Source organism: Pan troglodytes, chromosome 21, assembly GCF_028858775.2.
Source record: "Pan troglodytes isolate AG18354 chromosome 21, NHGRI_mPanTro3-v2.0_pri, whole genome shotgun sequence".
NCBI lineage: Eukaryota > Metazoa > Chordata > Mammalia > Primates > Hominidae > Pan > Pan troglodytes.
This window is the reverse complement of record NC_072419.2, coordinates 12,053,624-12,058,971: the sequence shown is the minus strand read 5'-3', so window position 1 is coordinate 12,058,971 and position 5,348 is coordinate 12,053,624. Positions and strand designations below refer to the sequence as shown.

The 5,348-nt window shown below is 48.7% G+C and overlaps 1 long non-coding RNA gene across 1 annotated transcript; it reads right to left on the bottom strand.

Moving 5' to 3' along the window:
• Positions 1–261: 261 nt before the first annotated feature.
• On the bottom strand, positions 262–2,895 carry LOC107969939 (uncharacterized). The gene is made up of 4 exons (XR_001712114.3): positions 2,807–2,895; positions 2,456–2,557; positions 1,514–1,607; positions 262–771 (listed from the first exon to the last, which is right to left on the bottom strand). It is a non-coding gene; the product is annotated as an uncharacterized LOC107969939 (long non-coding RNA).
• Positions 2,896–5,348: the final 2,453 nt, after the last annotated feature.

The following is a 5,348-nucleotide window of genomic DNA, read 5'->3' as shown; positions in this document are numbered from 1 at the left end:
GGAATTTGTCCCTAGGGGGTTAATATCAGAGGACAGCAATTGCTTCATTAAACTGGAAGATGAGACTTCTACCTGAATACTTAGGTTCCTTATTTTATTGAACCAACAGACACAAGGGATTTCTTGACTGTCTGGTGTTAATGATTCTGATTTCCAAGAAAAAATTGGGTTGCTGCTACCCCGTGGGTCAAAGGATGGCTATGTTAGCAACCCAGGGGATTCTTAGGGTGGTTCTTTGTACTTCCACATTCAGTTGTAAAGTTTAAGGGAAAGGTACTAACCTAAAAGACGGCAGGATGATTGAGGACTTAGTCCTTTGGGAATGGAGGTTTAGGGCACTCAAAAATACAAAGACCTGAGATGAATTGAGGTTCTTGATGAGGGCAGGAGAAATATGGAGGGGATAATGAAAGGAAGAAGTCATTGTATCCATCACGGCCTGAATCCACAAAGCAGAAGAAGTGTGGTGAAAAATTAATTAATTAATTTAAAAATTTTAATGGTATTACGGCCTCATGACAAATTACAGAAACAGATATGGTAGTAGCTTTCTATATTTTTTCTTTGTAATACGTACACATTTACATTATATGCTCACCAATTTGATCTTTTCTCTCTGTTCATTTGTTGTATATTCATGTTGTTGAAGTTTAATTTTATAAGTTAGTCTTCAGGTAACACAATATTTGGTGGACCCAGGATTGATTTTGTGGAGTCGTTAATATGGTCAGTGATGTATACAATAACTGTTGGAACTGTGCGTCTCCTGTTCTGTAGAGAGGGTGCCAACTTTTTCAGATACAAGGAAGAAAGGTGTATTTTGTTTGATAGAAATAAAAAGAAAGGTGTATTTTGAAACATAGTTTCATGTAAGTCCTAGTAAACGTTGAAAGGTGCAGATGGAAATTCAGTAGTCAAATGGTAGATGGCTGTCCCTTTCCTTTCTCTTTGTAGGTGACTGAATTTACTTTCTTAGGGGCAGAGTCTGTTGCAGATGTTTTAAAAAATTTCACAACTGGGTAGGCACGGTGGCTCATGCCTGTAATCCCAGCATTTGGGGAGGCCGAGGCGGGTGGATCACGCGGTCAAGAGTTTGAGACCAGCCTGGCCAACACGGTGAAAGCCTGTGTCTAACTAAAAATACAAAAATTAGCTGGGTGTAGTGACACGCACCAGTAGTCCCAGCTACTCGGGAGGCTGAGGCAGGAGAATAGCTTGAACTGGGGAGGTGGAGGTTGCAGTGAGCCTAGACTGTGCCATTGCACTCCAGCCTGGGTGACAGAGCAAGACTCCATCCCAAAAAAAAAAAAAAAATCACAACCAATTGAGGAATATGTTCACCTTGTTGACTCACAGAGGATACAAATCATACAAAAGCAGATGGGGATTCGGAAATGCAAATTTTTTCATCTGCTGTAGAGGGAGTTTGGAGGTTGGGTGAGGGGAAAGAACTACATGAGACACAAAGAGGGCAGGGAAGGGAGGCCAAGTCAGAAGAAGCAGAGGCACCTACCCGGATGTTCTTTTTAGATGTGGCGTTTTGAGCATCATGATTTGGAGAGTCGTTGTGACCGTGCTGAGCAAGGACAGAGGGAAGAAGGGAACAGCTGCAGGAGGGGGAATGGCAGGGAGGAGGGGACATTGGTCTTCCAAGAAGAGTCCTTGGAAGACTCTTCTCCCACACTCTTTAAAACCTCATTTCTTCTCCAAAGCTGAGCTCACACATTGCTCCCCAGAAAGGCTGCACTGATGTCAGTGGTCTTTCTCCCCCTTCTCTTGATCCCCTCTGTGCTCACCCCTCTGCCCCATCTTCGCCACATCCTGTTCCCTTTCAGAGTCAGTGGCTTCCTTCTGTCTCATCTAGTGAACTGTGAGCTCCCTAAGAAAAGGAACAGAGTCTTACCCTTGCTTTTTACCCTCAATGTCTATAGATATGCCATATAGAAAGCCACACACAGAAGACAGGTGGATTTGCAAATGCTTGGATAACAAATGATTTCAGAGGTACAGTAAGGGAACAAAATGTCTTTGCAGAGGGGGCATCCGAGTGTACCTTTGAAGGGTACACTCAGGAATTCCCCTGAGTACACTAAGGAATTCCCCAGGTGGTCACCAGTGATGGAGGCAAAGCTCTCCAGGCAGAAGAAGACCATAGAGCAGCCACCAACCTAGAGTGTTAGTGCCACCTCCTCTCTGAGGGCTGTTTGTGCTCGACCTGGGAGTTCGTGCTCGGCCAGTGAGCATCTTCAGGGTAAACTGTGTCAAGAAACAGGATCTTGTTCTTTAGGGCTTTCTCCCAATCTAGTACAACCTCTCTGCTAGAATTTGCAAAAGATACAGGCTTTGTGGTGTCCTCATAGACTGGATTTATGGGACATCTGTTGTCTAAGTTCCATCTTTAAAATGACCTTGCGATGACACTGTGCCTTTTCACTCTGTAGGGTGCATTTGTCACCTGCACTGTGGTCCAGGAAACTCAAGTCACCGTCCCCACCATGTTCTTCCTGACTTCGAAGCAGTCTGGTGACCCCAGGCAGGAACTGACTAGCATGAGAGTCTTGATGCAGGAGAATTTTTGAAGAAATTCAGGAGCAGAACCGAAAGGAGGAGAGAAGGTGGAGGTGGGAAAGCTGACAGATGGAGACTGGGGAGGGCCCTTTGAGGCCTGGGAGAGAATATGTGGATGGTGGGGAGACCTTTCCCAGCATTTTGGTAAAGGCTCCATCAGTGCCGTGTCCTCGTGTTGGGGTCCCCCTCTCACAAAGTATCTTTTCCACCTTTAGCCACCTCCACCCTGTCCACTAACCTGCAGTGGGAACAGCAGATGCAACTGGCGGGGCTGAAGGTCAGTGGGAACTCCAGGGCCCCAGAGAAGGCCCGCACCACACTGAGCAGGATCCAGGAGAGTGGAGAAGGGAGGTCGAGGTCCCTGTTAGAGGAGGGTGTGAAGGGGTCAGGATGAAGGAGCAGCAGGACCTGAGGCCCTCCCTCTGCAAACAGACTTTCTCTGGTGGGCTCAGGCTCTGGCAACAGCCCCTTATTTACTCCCCTCTCCCTCTGTTCAGGCTCAGCCCATCCCCCCTTAGCTGATGGAGGAGGGGTCATAATGGGACCCTTGTGATGTCACTGCATCCCACCCCTCATTCCTCCGTGTGAAGTCCCCCTAGCACTGTCCCTGCGCTACACCCTGTCCCAGAGGGCCCACCAAGTGATAGCCCTTTCCTTCCTTCTAGCCCCTCCTTCCTCCCCTCCATCGACCCCCATGTATTCAGTGTCCCTCAGGAAATGTCCAAAATCTGCAGCAGAAAAATGTAGCTCAGAAAAGGTGACATTCTAACCTCAAACTTTCAAGCAGAAGCCCAGCAAGCTCCTGAACCCAGAGTCAGGATGCCTTCCAGAGCAAGCTGCCACTGAGGCCCTGCCAGAAGGCAGTGATGAGCCCAGGAGGCCTGCCCAGCAGCTGCAGGGAGGGGCGGAGGAATGGGGCCGCATCCATGAGCATCTGAGCCTCTATTCTAAAATACCTGTTAGCACTGGATGCCGGGGTTTCCATGGTGACTGAAGACTCTGCCACCTGGTCCACCCCTGTTATGACCACAGTGGGCCCCAATCTAATGTTGCCATCAAGAGTGATAGCCCAGATGTGCTGGATGTGACTAGCAGGAACAAGGAGAAATGCAGCCCTTAGCTGCGGGGGCGGCGCTCCATTTTGCTAAGGAATAGCTTATGCTTTGGACAAGGGAAGTCGGCTCTGTTGTCCCCAACTGCCCACCTTGCCACAGGGGCAGCAGGGACTGGGAGAAGAGAGTGTGGAGTCTGTTACCGAGCTCCTCTGAGAAACAGACGCCAAAACTAAATTGCAAGGGTTTTAGGATGGAACAGACATAATGAAAAGAATGAGAAAAAACTGGGTAAGCCGCTAGACCATGAAGCAAGTGTGACCCCCAGTGTGGGGGAGAGAGGGAAAGAGGATGGGTGGGACTGCTCAGGACTGTGTTCTAAGGAAAATACGTGGAGTCTTTAGGGAGTCTTTGAAACAGTCAGCAAAGAAGGTTTGGCTGTGCCAGCAACAAGTCAGCCTTAGCATCCCCAGCACACTCGGTCATCAGAGGAGAGCTGCCACGGGAGCCCCGTACCAGCTGGACACCTGGGGGCAGCAGCCCCGCCTGGAGGAGGTCAGGCACAGAGTCCTACGCACTGAGGCTGGATGGAAGTGCAGCTGAGAGAACCCAGAGGTCCCCGGGGCCAAAGCCAGGACCAGCAGGAGAACACACACAATAAGATAGAAGACCTCCTTGCTGGTGGGTTTGTCCTAAAAGGGAGCAGGCAGGCGGGATGAGAACCTCCTGCAAGAAACCAGAACACCATCTGTGGGGCTCAGGGATTGGGTGTTGTCAGGAAAGAGGCTCTTTTCTATTTATTTTTAAAATCAAAGTTATACATTCACATGGAGAAACAAATGGTCAAATAACACCTAAGAGGCTTTATTTCAGGACACAGCTACTCTGTCCCCCTTTTCTCATTGTCTGTCCACAAAACCATTTTCCATTCTATGACCTGAGTCACAAAGACCTTCTGTGCTGTCTCCCTCCGCCAGGGTGCTGGCCACCCCCTCCGTTACTTGAGCCCTTACAGCTATGCATGATTGCTGCATTGGTAATTTGTTGCAACAATTTGGTGATAACAATTTAACACTTAACCCAGTTTTCCACCTGTATAACATCTCATAGCCGATTAAATGAGATTTTCACTCACATGTTGTGGATTTTCTTAAGAACTGATACTTTATGTTAAAGCCCTAGTAAAATAAATGTTTGAGTTCCCTGAGAGTACTCCTGCCACAGGGTTTGGGCCTTGATTCAAACACCTGCGGTGCCTGGGAGACCTCCCCCGCCGCCCCGCATTTATGCAGGGGTCTGCCCTGTTCTCACATGAACTTCTAGCACCAATCTTCCCTCCAGCGGCTCCTAGCTCTGCTTGCTGGGGACACAAGAACATAGGAGTCTCCAAGTCATGCTTATATTCTTCCAAACATAAACTCAAACCCCAATGTCCCCCATTCTTCTTGGCACTGCTGTTGAGCTCCCCAGGTTTGAAGGCTCTGAGCTCAGAGCTCAAAGCCCGTGGTCTGACTCCAGGCCCTTTCCTCTCTGAACATTTCCCCTTGATTCTATTGATCACATCTGGACACTCAGCACAGAATGGGATGACAGGCAACTCAGCAGTAACGGGACACGGCAGTAATGGGAGAGATGGCAGGTGAGGTTTCTTTACCATCACCATGGAAGCCTCATGCCATGTGCACTGGGTGTGGTTTTGGAGGTGGGAGGGTCAGACAGCCCTTCTTG